Genomic DNA, 17488 nt, shown 5'->3' with positions numbered 1-17488 from the left:
TTTGGTGTTATTGTTCTCTAAATATTGTGATACTTGCATCTGTAACAAAGTGGAGTCTGTGACTATCACTGAAGAGATTGGTGGAGGAATATTATGCCTAATGCGCCAATACAAATACAAATTTGACTCCCATGCAGATTGGAAACCTGGAAAGCAGCAATATTGCAGCCAATTAAGAGTCACAGTTAGCAGCGTGCTAGTCAGAACTGAAGTGCTGCACCAATACAGTTCTGGCTGATACTGATGTAAGAACACAGAGATAATGGAAGCTTTTGCTACGTGCCTGTGTTATATAAAGGGATTAATTGTGATTGGATCTAGGGTGTTATTTAGATGAATTATTCCCAGTAAGATATTCACAGAACAAGAGGGACTTCAAGGTTGGTGAAGCACAACAATCCTATTAGCTGTTTTGAGAAGATCTGATTTAACTTTGTCTTCTAAATTCAGTCCTTGGAGTCTAGGAGGGGGGAAATGGCTGCTCAGGCCGTGGCCCAGACGACAAGGTAGCAAGCAGTCCTGTTAGGAAGAGGGTAGGCTGCGCAGAGGACTGCTCCCATACAGTCCTCTGGTGTCTCATTAAACTAAGTTCTTGCACATTGGCAACCAGGTGCAAATGTCTCAATATGTGTGTGGGAAACTAGTAAGTACAAGCAAGGGAGCAGATTTTAACTACTTTTTGGATTCCAAATATGTGATCTTGCAGAAAACTCTTCTTAAATGCATTTTGAATGTTGCCTGAATAAGGGCAGCCAGAAAGAATCTCTCGAAGTCTTTGGGGTTTTTTTTTCAGCACACTGGGGCTGGAAAAGATTCAGGGAAAACCTGGCATCACTAGCAATAGTAAGCTTCCAGCACCTGTGGCAGACCAGGGTCCCTCACTTGCATTTTGAAGTTGCACTGAAATGACAGTAGTTAAAAACTCTTGCATAGTGTCCCTGTCTGTGACAGAAGTCAGAGCTTTTAGATAGAAAACGAAGAGAAATTAGAAATATGTCATCTTTTAACTCCTGGAAGACACATCAGTTCTTTTGTGGAGCTGGTAGAGATTTGTTAGTTGAGTTTGAATAGGGAAAGCAATGCAGTGTAGTTACTGGCAACTTCCACACTAACATTTTAATGAGCTGATTTTTCTGATGTGGACAAGCAGAAGCAGCAGCAGCATTTTATTTGTTTCCATAGGGTGCATCAGAAGCACAAAGCTGTGCTTTTGAGTTATGAGGAAAGATGAACATTAATAAACAGGCAGGTCAAGAAACCCCACAATACAAAGGATTTTGTTCTTCCTTCAACATTTGTCACCAGATGCTAGCCGTCCAATAAATCTTGCTTTGAGCAATAGTTTTTAAGTCTTGCTTAGATCTGACAGCAGTAAAAGTCCCTTGTGAACTTTGAAAAGGCAATCTCAATCCAGCTGCTGGTGTTTAGGGCTACACAAGATGAAAAGTGCTGTAAATGACAGAATCTATCTTCTAATAGATTTGACAAATGTGGGGGCTGAACCTGTGCACGATGGGAGCTTTTTTATTGACTTGCCAAAAGCAACAGCTCTTGTAACTTGCACGACTGAAATAAACAGTAAAAACATGCAGTGATGCAAGTTGCTGAGTAATCATGTATCCTTCCAGTGAGCAGTAAATGCCTTTTTGCTAACTAAATGCTATGTTCAAGAAGAACAAAATATAAAGAAGATGCAATAAACTTCAGAGTAAATCTGCCTCTTGGGTATCCAGTACCAGGCTGCAGTTACTGTGTGACTTTGGGTAGACTGCCTAGCTCAGGCTCCTCAGTTTCTTCATCTGAACCAGGTGGTTTGTAAGATCCTTCAGATCAATGGATGAGGGATTATTACTCATGTTGGGGTATTTTTAGGGACTTGCTAATTATTGCAGTCTTGGTAGGTTGATCTCTCCACTTGCTCACTAAAAAAGTTTGTTGCTTTTTCCACAAAGCCTAAGTAGAAGACAGGTGCTCTTCATCCGGCACTAGTAGTTTTGCTCTAGTGTGTGTGTATTTTTTTACTTTCCCAGAAAGTTAAAACAGTCCTCTTAAATAGTGTTTTAAGAACAGTGCTATCCAGGTAATATAATGTACGCTATAGTCACCAGCAGGTCAGCTTCTTGGAGAAACAGTCCTCACTGGGTTTATCAGCGTGACATCTGTTGAAAACAGGGAAATTCTACCACCAGCTGAATTTTCATCAGGGACACTTGATACCAGAGAGGAATATTGCAGGGCTGTAGCACACACTGTGGCTCCCAGACAGGTTGCATTGCTCCGCAGTGGCTGGGTGAGCATGACCTCAATGGAGACTGGGATCCTGTGCAACTGCTGGGAGTGTGGGGGCACCGGCTGTACTACATGCCACGTACCGCAAGCCCTCAAGCTGACCGTGGGGAGTGAACTTCGGAAGCAGTGGTGTGACAGCAAAGCCTCCAGCTGAGGAACGTAGAAATTCCTCAGGCAAACATTAATCTTTCAAGGGCACATGCTCTACTGGTAGCCAAGCAGAGAACTCCCCCTTTCTCTAGCAAAAGAAATCCACTTCGAATAACTAAAATCTGCGCTTAAACCTTAATAACACAATCCATGATATTTTTTGAAAAAGCCAGTTGTTCCCACGCATGCCTTTCTAGCTAGGATTGGGGCACTGAAAAGATTAAATCTCATCATTCTGCAAATCTCGGTATTAACTGACTGCAAAGGCAACAAACACAAACTGCAAAAGTGTCTCTTTTCAGCAGATACCCATGGCTGCTTCTTGGACAAAATTATCTGAATCACTGATGGGCACGTTTAACTCCAGTCGAAGCCCAAGCTGCCTATCGCATTCGTCCCCAGCGAAGGTCCCAGCAATATACAATCTTAGTAATTAGTCTTTGCCCTTGTCTCAGTGCAATTTTTCCCCCCCCCCTGCTAAAAGCTTGGGTGTAAAATGCTAGCTATACAAGTTTAACTCATGTTCATTTCCCCCACACTTTTTCCTCTTAATTCTCCCTGTCTTTTTAAGAATTCCCCTTTATTCTTTCTCCCTGCTGGTTTAGGATTTTGCAGCAGCAGAGAAAATATTTTGTTGTAGTGATTGTGAAGAGTATTTTCCATACAGGTATCACTGAACTTTAATGGCACTATACAAGTGGCACTTAATTTTTTATATGACCTAGATGTTTTCTGGTCTTTCCACTCAATATTTGATTTGGGAATCTGCAGCAGTGAGCTGGAGGAAATGAACGGTATGGTAAATTCAGCAGAGGAGGAAACTTTGGAGTAAAATACTGTAGCTTGCTCTGCTCTGGGGAGATAAGTCATTGCTCAGTTGCAGTAGGGCACATAGGGATGGTGTAACGATCCCTCAGGCAGAAGCAGGAACCCTTCAGTACACAGACATCCCCACATGTTCAGCTGTGGCAGTGAATTTTGGTCCCAGGACCACTTCTGTTTGACTGGCAGGGCTGTCCCAGCTGGTTGTGAGTTCCTGGTGCCACGCTGAGCCTTGGAACTGGGGCTGAAAGTGGTACGCAAACAGCACACACTGGCTTGGGCTGCAGTCTGTCATGTATGTCTTGTATGTCATGTCTCCTACTCCCAAGAGAGAAGGAAAGAATTGCTGCTGCTGAGCATGGCAAGAGGAGTGTGGGGAGCATGTGCAGATAAGCGTCTGGATTTTGGTCCCACCCGCAGAGGCCACGCCACTCTGTAGCAGTCTTTCGCTGTCTTCTCTTTCTTTGGTTGCAACTCACGTAGCCTGGGGTGTACACATGCAAAGACAATGGTGAGAGAGAGACGGCACGGGATATGTGGTGTTCTTCCCATTGTTCTTATAAGGCACTAAGTAAAAAAGTGAAAAGCATGATTATTTATTAATTCTGCTGTGTAACAGGCATATGTGACCACAGACTTGCAAAAGACATTAAATTTGCAAAGTCAAGCCCTCAGAATACTTGTGCAACCTTGATGCAGCCCTCTGTGTGCGTACAGTTAGGAAATGGCCTTTAACTACAGAACTGCAAACTGGAGGGAAGCATCAGAGTGGGAAGGATGAATAATGGACGTGAGTTGCAAGCTGTTTCTTGGGGCAGATAATAAAAAAAAATTGAGGAATGAGGGTGCAGTCAAAAGAATGAAGCAAGGGCATGTGGAGTGGACAAGTGGTCTGGGTTGTCTATATCTGGAGACTGCAGGGCACAAGAGTTCCACATATGAATGAAATGCTCTCTGGAACTTTGGAAGAGAATTTTCCTTCAGGAGACCCTCAATGGGATCCAAATGACCCTGTAGACAGGAGAAGGTTAACTCGGTACCAAAGGTGGGTATTGTATGGAGTGAAACATGCAATGCCAAAAGCTCTGAATTGGTCTAAATTATATGAGATAAAACAAGATAAAAATGAATCTCCTTCTGTGTTTTTGGAAAAATTGAAGGAAACTGCTCGAAAATATACTGATTTAAAATTGGAAACAGAGGCAGAACAGCAACAGCTGGCCTCGATTTTTATGGGACAATCGGCACCTGATATAAGGCGAAAGCTCCAAAAATTGGAGGGGGAGGACTCAAGAAATCTGAATAAAATGTTAGGAACAGCATGGAAAGTTTACAATAATCGGGAAAAGGAGGAGGAACAAAGAAAAGAAAAGAAAGAGAAGATTAGAGAATGTAGGTTAATAGCTGTTTTAACAGGGGGTGCAGTAAGAGGAAGAGGACAAACCCGAGGAAGAGGAGGTTTTAAAAACTTTGGTGACCAGGACCCTAATGCACCTTTAGGAATAAATCAGTGTGCTTATTGCAGAGAGAATGGACATTGGAAAAAGGACTGTCCTCAGCTGCAAACAAATCAGCAAGAGGCTGTGAAAATGATGACTTTGAATGAATGAAGGGGACCGGAGGGGAGCCCAGCTGAACCTCTGGTTACAATTAAGCTGGGAAATGATAAAGTTGAATTTTTAGTAGATACAGGAGCAGTATATTCTGTTTTGAATACTCATAAAGGGAAATTAGGAGACAAAACAGCAACCATAATTGGAGCGACTGGGAAACAGGAAAATAGACCGTTCTTTCAACCCCTTGATTTAAAATTTGGAAATAAGGCAATTACACATGAATTTTTGTATGTGCCAGAATGTCCGCTACCCTTGTTGGGTCGAGATCTGTTATCCAAATTAAATGCACAGATAGTTTTTGAGGGAGGAGAAATTCTTTTAAAGATACCGGAGTCAAAGACAGGAGAAATATTGATGATACAGGAGAAGGTTAAGACTCAAGAGATGCCACAAGAAGTTGATGATGCTGTGATCCCTACAGTTTGGAACACAGAAATACCTGGAAAATCTAAAATGGCACAACCTGTAAAGGTGGAACTGAAGGAGACTGTGAGGCCAGTGAGATTAAAGCAATATCCAATTAAACCTGAGGCTAGATTGGGAATCAAGAAATTAATTGATAAATTTTTGAAATATGGAATTTTAGAGGAATGTGAATCTGAATATAACACTCCAATTTTACCGGTGAAAAAGCCATCAGGAGAATACAGATTAGTACAGGATCTGAGAACAATAAATCAGATAGTGAAAGATATACACCCTGTAGTGGCCAATCCATATACACTGTTAACAGCTCTAGGGGAGAATCATCAGTGGTTTACAGTGCTTGATTTGAAGGATGCTTTCTTTTGTATACCCCTGGAAGAAGGAAGTCGGAAATTATTTGCTTTCAAGTGGGAAAATCCAAACACAGGACGAAAAACACAATTGACGTGGACAAGACTGCTGCAAGAGTTCAAGAACAGCCCAACAATTTTGGGGAGCCAATTAGCAAAAGAACTTGAGATGTGGAAACAAGATGGTCCCAAACCTGGACATTTGCTCCTTCAGTACGTAGACGACATACTGATAGCTACGGAAGAGAGACCAGCGTGTATAAAGGTAACAACTGATCTTTTGAACTTTTTGGGGCTAAGTGGATACAAAGTCTCTAGAACTAAGGCCCAAATAGCAAAGCAGACTGTAATATATCTGGGTTTTGAAATCTCCCAAGGACAAAGACAGCTGGGAACAGAGCGGAAAGAAGCAATTTGCAGTATCCCGGAGCCGAGAAATACCCATGAATTGAGAACCTTTTTGGGAATGGCTGGGTGGTGTCGGCTGTGGATAATGAACTATGGTCTGTTGGCTAAGCCATTGTATGAAGCTCTTAAAGGTCCACCATTTGAATGGGGTCCAGATCAGCAAAGGGCTTTCAAGAGTTTAAAACAGGCCCTGATGACAGCACCAGCCTTGGGACTTCCGGATTTGACTAAAGACTTCCAGTTATTTGTACATGAAAAACAACACATTGCACTGGGAGTGCTGACTCAGAAGATGGGAAGTTGGAAGCGACCGGTTGGATATTTTTCCAAACAATTGGACTTTGTAAGCAAAGGCTGGCCTGCTTGTTTGAGAGTGGTAGCAGCCACTGTGATGATAATACAGGAGGCTCGAAAAATGACTTTGGGAAGAATGATGGTGGTATATGTGCCACACATGGTGATATCAGTGTTGGAGCAAAAGGGGGGCCATTGGCTATCCCTGAGCAGAATGATGAAATATCACAAGATGATGTGATTTTAAAAACTACTAATTTGACTAATCCTGCAGTCTTTCTGAGTTCTGTACAGGAAAAAGGACAACTGGAACATGATTGCCTGACTACCATTGAATATGTATATTCCAGTCAAGAGGATCTGAAGGATGTACCTATGGACAACCCAGACTGGGAATTGTACACAGATGGTAGCAGTTTCGTTGAAAGTGGAATTCGCTATGCAAGATATGCGGTAACAGCTGAAAAATCAGTTATAGAAGCCAATACCTTGCCGAGCACAACTTCAGCTCAGAAGGCGGAATTAGTGGCTTTGACAAGGGCTCTAGAATTGAGTAAAGAAAAGAAAGTAAACATCTGGACTGATTCGAAATACGCATTTGGTGTGGTCCATGTCCACGGGATCTTATGGAAAGGGAGAGGATTATTATCCTCTCGGGGGTCCAACATTAAATATAAGGAGGAGATTTTGCATTTATTACAAGCAGTACAGAAACCTACTGCAGTAGCAATCATGCACTGTAAAGCACATCAATCAGGGAACACAAAAGAGATTGTAGGGAACAGATTAGCAGATAAAACAGCTAGGGAAGCAGCCAAAAGGAATACTTTACAATTGGCATTGATTCCCACAAGAACTATTGCATTACCAAAGGAAAAACCTAAATATTCAGAAGAGGATGAGAAATTGGGGAAATTATTAAATGCAAGGAAAAATCTGGAAGGATGGTGGGTGACATCAAAATGACAAGTAGTGGTCCCACCATTTGTAATGAGGGAAATAGTGCAGACAAAACATAAAGAATGTCATTGGGGAGCAGAAGCATTAGTAACCTTTTTGAGAAGGCAAGTAGTATCAGTGAAAATGCTAGAAATAGCTAAAATGACAACTGCTACATGTGAAATATGTTTGAAAAACAACCCAGTAGTAAAGAAAAAGGTCCAAATGGGGATATTGAAATCAGGAATGGAACCAGGGGACTATTGGCAAATAGATTTTTCAGAGTTACCTCGACAAAATGGGTATCGATACATTCTGGTGGGGGTTGATACTTTTACAGGATGGCCAGAAGCCTTTCCCTGTCAGACCAACCAAGCCAAGGAGGTCATTAAATGGTTATTACAAGAAATCATCCCGAGATTTGGAGTACCTATTGGAATCTCTTCTGATCGAGGTTCCCATTTTGTTGCAGAAGTGGTCCAGGGTGTTAGTAGAATTTTGGGAATTACATGGGATCTACATACACCTTGGAGACCACAATCTAGTGGAAAGGTGGAAAGAATGAATCAAACATTGAAAAGACAAATTAGTAAAATATGTCAAGAAACCAATTTGAAATGGCCTCAGGCACTCCCATTAGCCCTTTTACGAGTTGGGGTCCAACCAAAGAGTGGGACACTGATTAGTCCTTATGAGTTATTGTATGGAAAACCTTATGAATCTCCTGAACCAAATTTGAGCATACATTTAAAAGGAAAACAAGATGTGTGTGACTATTTACTTTCTTTAGGAAAAACTTTAACTGCGCTGCGGAGTGCGGTTGTTTAGAGCAGACCTCTGTCTTTGGAAAATCCGGTACATGACTTCCAACCAGGTGATTATGTCTATGTGAAGACATGAGCTTCTGAACCTCTACAAGAACGCTGGAAAGGACCCTTTCAAATATTGTTGACTACTTTCACTGCTGTCAAGATTGCTGAATCAGATGCATGGATTCATTATTCAAGAATAAAGAAAGCACCAACAGGGAATTGGAGGTCTAAGGAAGTTGGTCCTTTAAAACTGAAACTTTATAGATAAGTTGCTATGTACTTGGGAAAATAATTGTGTAAAGCTTATAATATTAGGGTTACTATTAGGGATACTGTCAGGGGCATTGATCCTCTTGTGTGGTATAGGCTGTGAATATTTCCTCATAAGTTGCTGTAAGCGTAAGATACAAAGCAGATGTAAGATTATAAAAGTAGAATCATGAATTGACATGGTAAAGGAATAAGTAGTGTGAGGTAAACAAAATGAGGCGATTATTGCTTAAATTATTAATCTTGATATCAGTCGCTCCTGGGATGTTGATTCAGGATAATCTAGTTTTACAATTGATTCAGGGTTTTGAAGAAGAAAATCAATCATAAAGCTATGATTATCCAAGTTATTGACATCAAAATGGACAAACAATCCCAGAGCTTCTTTTAGCTTATAGTGAATAATTGATAAATTACAGTGAAAGTACTGAAGTGATTTTCAAAACTTTCAAAGGGGGGAAATGTTACCAATACTTGATAAAAGTTGAAATTTTTCTTAAGTCAGGTTTGGTTAAAAGGGTAAAAATTGTAGAAAATAGGGGTTTGAAGCTCACAATAGCTATAGAAACTAAGGAACATACAAAATGTGCAGTATGCAATCATAAAAGAATAAGTCTTGTCTAAGATCGGTTAACCATAGAAATTTTGACAGATTTGTTAGGTTGTAGTGTTTTGTTTTAAGAAACTAAGAGAGATTGTTATGGACCTTAGTTCCGTTGCTTAGAAACCCCACTTTGATCAAGATTCCAGTTAGTGGAATTAAGTAAGATTAACCAATGAATGTTTTAGTATAAGAATATTGATAAGGTGGTGTGACTGAGGGCCAATCACTAGAAACGTTAAATTCAAGAATTAACATTGAATGTACTTTCATGTAAATCTAATACATGATGGCAAAATCGTACTGCGCAGAATCACATAAGAGAGGTCAACTATCGGACAAGGTGAGGAAGACTATGAAAGACCACCAGAGGGCTTCTGAAGACCACCAGAGACTTCACCACGCCTGCATAAAAGGACATTTACATATGCTAATGATTTATCGGACAGTTGATGATTATGTATGACATTTCCCAGGCATCTAGTGAATATCTATAACAGGTGTGTATTTAACCTGCATGATCAAACCAGACAGGTGCACACACTAGGTGGAGGGATCCCCTGTGTGCCCAGCGCTGCAATAAAGGAGTGCCTGCTTCTTAACTTCTCATTGCCGTTAAGGAGTTTTATTCCGGTTTTCGGCGACGTTACCACCCGGGACGCCCCCCAGCTGTTTCCAGTGTTTTAAAACACACCGCAGAGGTGATTTTTTATGGAGTTCACTTGACTGTCCTGTTCCCATTATCAATACCTTCAGTATACAAAAATCAGAAAGTCAAATATCAGAGCCTAAGTCAAAATACCAAACAGAATCAATCAGAGATCGAATGTCATATCCAGAATCAATAGTCAAATACCAAAGCCTTAATCAAATTACCGAGACCAAACCAAATGAGTATCTTTGCCTTCAACCAGCGAGACGAATACCCTTTACCAGAGGAGTACTTCTACCAGAATACCAGATTTTTAAGGATCCTTTTATATTTCTTCCTTGCTGACTTCTCTTAGTCGGGCTTACAGGTAAGAGTACCAGACCAGAATACCAGAACCAAGTTAATCAAAAGAATGCCTTTAAATAAAATCTTACCAGTGGCCTTGGCTTGTGAGCCCAGGGAACGGGGATCAAGGGTCTCCCCAAGAAATCTCAGTGCCAGCTGGAGGTCCTGCGATCCCAAGTCCATCGAGTCTCAGAAGCCTCGTCCCATCTGGGTCACCAAAATGACACCGAAAAGCTGGTCGAAGAAACTCTCAAAGACTCGTTTTGGCGTTTTAGAAAGCAGGCATTCTTTATTGCAGTGCTGGATGCACGGGGGATAGTTCCACATAGTGTCCATACCACAGCTTTAGCACAAACAGGTTATACAGAATAAGTAATTGCATATTAATCGAATTAGTGTACATATACATAAAAACGATCCCAACTGATTATCTTAGTACTGCCTACATCCGATCATGCGCAATGAAGGATCCCTTTGAGTCGAAGGGCTGCTTTTGCGACCACCGACCCATTGAAGTTCTTGCTGGCTGTCCTTGAAGTCTTTATTCTTGTCCTTGTTCTTTGATCTTGAAGCTTAACGCAGCTTCAATCACATGTGGTCAGTTTCAGCATTGTTCTCATCTAGTGTACAGGAACATCTCGTCATAAGAGCAAAGGACTGCAAAACTTATGAAGATTTACTAGTTAGTCCCTTGACTACACTCTTGTAATTATCTCCCCAGTTACCCTTTGTCTCTTGTTTCAGCCATAATTTTAATGCATGATCATTTATCAAATCTCACTTAGTCATCTAGCAGCAAACCAGTTTTCATAGAAGGTACAAAATATTAAAAACATAAAAGTTTGAACGAACCACATGAAATGTATGGACATATGCTATCAAGTTCAGTTATACACATTCGATTTCCAAAGTTCTTCCCCAAAACTATTACCGGGAGTCGCTTATCTCGCACAGTTTCTATCGGGTTGAAGTTCCCCCACTTCGAATTAAAGGTCCAGTGTTCTTTTCTTCTACAGCACATGCCCAAGGGGGGTGTGTGTGTGTAAGTGTTTTGGTCGTGAATTGAGTCAGTGGTCTGATCTGCCCCTGCTGCCTTTACCTTTCCTCCGGTTATCCAAGATTTTTGCTGACTTCGTGCCTATTAGCAGCTTTTCAGCTTCTCGGCGCCTCCTGGGGTAGGATGGTCCCTTCTTCTCAGCCTTTTCGTTCTCCTTCAGGGGCCCAGTCGTTAGCAAGGCATGCCTTGTACAGACAAAGGATCTCTTATTTCACAAGACCTCTTCTTAAGTAAATCCCTCCTTCAGTCCATGGCTTCTCTCTCCAGTCCATCCTCTTTTGTTACTGTGAAATATGTTCATCTGATTCGTGTCACTATAAACAATGCTAGGGCCGCATAATAAAATGTGACCCTCACTGTCTATGTAACCTTTAACCATTTTGTGGATCCTCGTCTAACCGCAGGCCGGGAGGAGACAGATGATACGTGCATAGTTCGTTCTCTTTTTGCCAGCCCAGAGCCGGTTTTGTTGTTAACTATCCTGGAGGAGAACTGAGGCATTTGGATGTGTGTTTGGCCTCAGGGATTGCAGTGCTTGGGATCTCGATGGGCCATTTGTGGTGTGCATTTGTTGAGGGGGAGGTGTCTGTTGTGAACTTGTTTGGGTCCTGGTGACCGCAGCCGGTGCTGTGCAAGGTGAGACCAGTTTCTGGGAGAACTACTGCACCCCCACAACCAGGAGGTGGAGAAGAACACTCCTAGTATGAATATGTAACGAGCGTTGGACTACAAAAGAAGCTGTCTTGTTTTTCGCGGCGCGCGTTGTGGTAGAGCAGAAGGTCCCGGCGCGCCCAGCGCTGTTTGCTTGCCTTTATTCATTGAATAAATTGTTAACTTTGATTGGAATCCTGTTTGGGACTAAATTCATTTATAACAGTTACTCCTTTGGAATCCAGTAAGATGGAGGCCTGCTGCCCCTCTGCTGAGAGAAGCCTCTTGACTGAGGTAAGCACCGCTGCAGCCCTTGGCTGCTCTTCTCGGGATCTGCTCCCTCCCTGTTTCGGGGTTGTTTGTGTGTGTGCCGGGTTTTTTTTTTTTTTTTTTCCTTTGTGTGGCGGGGGAGGGTCCGCAGGGCCGTCTCCTGGGAGAAGCTGCTCGAAGCTCCCCCGGCTCGGAGCCGGACCCGCCTCTGGCCCAGGCCGAGCCCCTCAGCGACGGCGGTAGCGCCTCGGGGAGAAGAGATTTCAGAAGGGGAAGGCCCCGTGAGGGAGTCGGGGGAGTGGGACGTGAGAGGAACCCCTCTGCGGATGCCGAGGTCAGGGAAGGAGGAGGGGATGCCCCCGCAGCCCGCGGGGAGGCGGCAGGCTGTCCCCCCCAGCCCGTGGAGGGGAGCGGGGGAGCGGATGTCCCCCAAAATGGCCGCGACTCCCGCGCTGGAGCAGTCTGTGACGGAAGGACTGCACCCTGCCTGTGGAAGGGACCCGCGCTGGAGGAGTCTGTGAGGAACTGCAGCCCGCGGGAAGGACCCACGCTGGAGAAGTTGGTGAAGGGCTGTCTCCCGCGGGAGGGACGGACCCCCCGGCGGAGCAGGGGCCGAGCGCGGAGTCCTCCTCCCCCTGAGGAGGAAGGAGCGGCAGAGACAAGGGGTGAGGAACCGACCCCAGCCCCCGTCCCCGTCCCCTGTTCCCCTGCGCCGCCGGGGGGAGGAGGTGGAGAGAGCGGGGAGTGAGTGGAGTTGAGGCGGGAAGGCGGGAGGGCTCCCCGGGGGGAAGCTGTTCTCAGGCTGGGTTTTGCTTCCTCGTAGCCTTGTTGTGATTTGATGGGTAGCAGGTTACGTTGATTTGGTTTCTTCCTCAGGTTGAGCCTGTCTTGTGACCGTGACCGCAAGCGGGGAGTGATCCCTCCCTGTCCTTGAATTTGAGGAGCTGTAAGTCAGGTCTTCTGTTCTTCAGGGGTGGGGAGGAGATCTGACTGAAGGGTGCTAATTGTACTTTGTCAGTGGAGCTAGGCTTACAGATGAGGATGGGTTCTCTGAATGACATGCAAGAGGCGCCTGGTGACTCTTGGAAGTAAGTGTAAAAAGGCCATCCATAGAAATATTTTGGCATTTGAATGTCTGCTGGGAAAAGTTGCAATTTCAGCAGAAAAGAAGTATGTTTTTTTGATAGGTGCCCTTCAGTGATATCTCAAATCTGTAATTTAAGCACTAAGAAACGCAACGATTACTATTGTATTGATTTGATACTTTGTTTTCTGGTTAGTTCTTTGGCTTCAAATACAGGCACGCCAATACATGCTAAGCTGGAAGTTAATGTGGAGAGGGTGGTTTTTACTGAGATGTGAAAACTCCCTGTTCTGTAACCAAATCTTTTTATGGGAAGCATTGTGGTCTTGGACTTGGAATGAGCTGAAAGTTAGTGCTTATTTCCACTTGGAGCTTTATTTTGGGTTTTCAGGCTTAATCCCAAACTGGTGATGATGCAAAGGTAAAAAGATGAGAGAGCGTCTTTGTTTTGCAGACTGCTGAGAGGCTGGGCAGTAGGCCTATGAATGTATTTTGCTGACTGTCTGGTTTTGCAGGGTTTAAATGACAGAACTGCTTGTGGAACCCCATTATCGGTGGGCTGACCGGCAACCTCAAGGCAAGGCCAAAGCCGACCATCATCAGTGGCCCGAGACCTCCTGAAGAAAGCTTAGCAGATGAACTAGCAGCAGTGGACAGTCCTGAGGCATTGGTGAAAACATCTTTCAGGTCTGGCGGATATGAGCTTACTTTTGTTTATCCTTGAGAGGATATGTTTTTAAGATGAAGTCTGCAGTGTGGGTTTGGTGGGAGAAATCGGTCCCAAAGGATTCCGCAATGCTGCGTATCTGTACTGAACAACAGTGAAAAAAGAGGTCCATAAGTAATACTGGCTGGACTTGTCCTTTACTTCTCTGACCTCGTTAGCCTTCCTAAAAGATGAAGAACTAGACAGATATAAAGTCTGTAACTAGTCAAAATGGTCAGGAGAGACAGCTCACTCTAGGAAGATGTCTTTGAAGGTTGGCACTGTTTCTTCTGAAAGTGGTTTAGTGGTGAAGACTTGCGCTTTAGGTCAGATGATGTGCTTTATTGATGCGAGGGAGAGCTAACCCTTTTCCTGTTGATGTGATGTCTTGAGAACTGTCTAGCATTAATTTATTTTGCCAAGGAGAAGGATTCTGGCCAGGGGCTTGCAAGCAAGCGATCGCTGCTGTTGTAAAGTGTGTGATAGATCTATTGCTGGGTTTTCCTACCTCTTATTTAATCGTGTGGACGTACCGTTGTCCGATGTTTCTTGGAGGCATGTTTTCTGAAAACGATTTTCTCAAAGTGAGGTAAACTGGAGAAGCCGAGTGATCTTTGACCAAAATGTGAAAATTGGCGTGCCCAGCAAAAGCGGAGTGAGTGGCAGAATTTATTTTTTCCAAGTGTTTTTCGAGCCTTTTTTTGGTCGTTGTTGAAAACCTACGCTCTACTTTTCTTTTCTAGTACACATACATGTGTGCAAGCATGAAATGGTTTTTGCTTTGGATAAATTTCTCTTGACTCCAGTGATTTTGATTATACCTCAGTCTGTCAAACTTATTTCAGTCTTCGTAGAATTGTGATTTTGAAGGCGCTGAAGTTCAAGTCATTGTATTAGGTGGTAATTTCAGATACCTTGTTTATGCTGCTTGACATTTAAAAACATGTTACCACAAAGTGAGTTTGTCAGTCTATATAAATGAATCCTGTAATTCCATGGAGCGTTTTCATCCTTTAATATTTCCATTGAAATGATTCAGGACAAGTGTTTCAGAACCTTCTATGGTTTTATGGTTTTATGGTGAGCCCTGGTATTGAATGGCTTTTAAACACTTTGTGTCTCTGGTATTTAAAATGTGTAATTTCAAGAGATCTAACTCTTTTTCAGCTTTCACTTCTGATACCAGATTCTGGGTATCTGCAGTCCTTAGGTTGCCGTCGTCACGATAATTTCAACCTTTTTATATGCCCAAATAATGTCAGAGCGTTTCAAGTGGCATGATTTGATCATGTGAGTAGGGGTGACTCTTGGAAGAAGTGAGCTTGTACATAGCATGAAGGGTTGGAAAATGTCATTAAGCAAAATAGTTTTGCTCATGCAGTTTAAATGGCTTTATAAACATTACCGAACCTTTGTATTTCACCAGTAGAGCAATTACTGTACAGTGTGGCATTTTTGGAGGCTTTTATAGATGGGAATCCAAACAAATTGTTGTTACAAAGTAAATTTTAATTGTCTAGTTTCATAAAGAAAGGAAGCCCTGTGTGCGCTTGAGCTGTGCAGGGGAGTGGAAGAGAAGAGGGTACGTTGCAATTACTGTCTAAAGACACGAGAAAATAAGAACACTGTGGTGTTTTGACTGAGTTTGGGATCTTGTTGATATTATGGTGCAAACTGGGGCTTAGGAGGCAGTAGCATCTTTTGTATGATGGGCTGCATGTTTGATTCATCAAGGTCGTCTGTGGGTGGTGATCTTCAAGTGCTTCCGAGACAGAGTTTGCCTGGTGTGTCTGAGGGTAAGTGATTGCCTGGCAAGCATGGGCTTTCCTTGTTTCTTGTTTACTAGAGGCTAGTGGAAGATCTTGCTACCCTGTTGCCTTTTGGGGACTGAACTGTACTTTCCAAGTTGTCCGGTTCAGCATGTCTTAATTGGGAATCTGGTGGCTGAATCTCAGGGGGTGCGTGGGGCCACGTTGGGCTTGCATGAACTGGTTTTACAGAGAGAAACACCAGGCCTTGCTTTCGAACGTGACTGCTACGAACTGTAAAATGCAGCGACTCCCTTGCTAGTTCTGATTCACTGCTGTTGGAGCAGTGTATGGCGAAACTATCCCTTCCATGCGCAGCTAGAAAGAGAATGCCTCTCCAGTGTCAAAGGAGTGATGCTTGCTTGTGATTGCATATCTGTTTACGTGAATACATACAAGCAGCATGAAATCCCAGCTGCCACCTCTTGTATTAGATCTTGTTTTCTACTGTGCGGTACTTATTGTTCTGTAGCTTGGAAAATTAGGAGGAGATCTATGTTTGATTTTGTTCCACTTCCAGATATGAGCTTGAAATGCATTTAAACCTTATGGAAGGAGGAATGTGACTATTTCAATCATTTTGGTTGTACTTTTCCTGCGGTAATAATCCATCTTTAAGATGTAAAGCAAAACCCAAATGAAACCGACCCCCTCTCTATACCCGGCATAAGTCTAGTGCACGATCCCTCCCTAATGAAGAAGTGTTCCGAAGGGTCTTGATTGTCTTATACAATTATTTTACTATCTCTTTTCTGAAGATACCAAGAACCAGCCCCAGATTGGTCTATGCAAGGCTGATTACCTTTCTAAAGAGAGAATTGAAAGAGTTTGTAGTATCATCTTGTTTGGAATATTGCAGTGAGGGAGCAGTTGTAAGTAATTTTGTGTCTTGACTAGTTCTACTTCTCCAGTGCTTAAAATGTAGATTTAAAATCCATTCTCACTGGCATTTAGTCTGTTTGCCTAGTAAAGGCAGGGGAGGCCCCAACTGGAATTACGTTTGAAAATACAGTGGACTATGGAGAATGGTGGATTATCCCCTTTTGACAAGGGAAAAAAGTATCATGAGACACATAGAAGTGATTAGCTTCTTGGCCCACACTTTATGCAACAAACCCGATATATCCACTGTCTTTCTTTGCACCAAGATGCAAGTTCACAATTACAGGGGCTGTGATGCCTTTCTTTTTGAATAGCTGTGCGTGGATCAGCATCCATGTACGTACAATGGTTGGCAGTGGCTGTGGACTGATGCCAGTGTGGAATATTAGGTGGTGGGCGTACGGCCTTGTCCGGGCTGCGTGATCTGGTTGTTGGCTGGAGATGTCAGCGGTTGCCGACACTGAAGCCTGTAACTCGGAAACTCTCTTCCCGGATCTGCTTTTTGATCTGCTTGGTCCCTGTAAAGAGTAGTGGTGGTATTGTTCTTGGTAAGAATTAACAGTGGTAATTACTGAGCTCTTTGGGAGACTGTGTAGTAACTTTACAGCCTGCTTTAGCTTCTGTGTGCCGCTGCCTGGCAGCGCTACCCAAGCAGGCATTTTGATAATGCTGGGCTGGCACCCAGCAGAGGGAGCAGAGAAACGAGAGACAGTTTGGGTGCTGTTCTCCCAATACCACCTAGAAGTTTGTGGAAGTGCTTTATATTGGAGGGTAAGAGAGAAACTGCTGCGTTTGTCCCCAGACTGCTGCCTGGAGTGAACCAAGTCACCAGGGTGGCACTGTTCCAGCGGAAAACTCGATGTGTCCAAGATGTCATCATTTCTGCTAGACTTGATTGGTTTTGATGTACGGGAGAGACGGGCTGTTCTTTTGAGTCCGAAGACCCAGGACACTGGATTGGGGTATATGACTGCGGTGGTGCTTATGGGTTGTAATGGCTGTGCTGGATCTTGTGGCAGGAGAGATCCCATGGTACAAGGTGACGGTGACATCCAG

The sequence above is a fragment of the Buteo buteo genome, unplaced genomic scaffold (assembly GCF_964188355.1).
Source record: "Buteo buteo unplaced genomic scaffold, bButBut1.hap1.1 HAP1_SCAFFOLD_56, whole genome shotgun sequence".
Lineage (NCBI taxonomy): Eukaryota > Metazoa > Chordata > Aves > Accipitriformes > Accipitridae > Buteo > Buteo buteo.
This window is presented reverse-complemented; position numbering follows the sequence as displayed.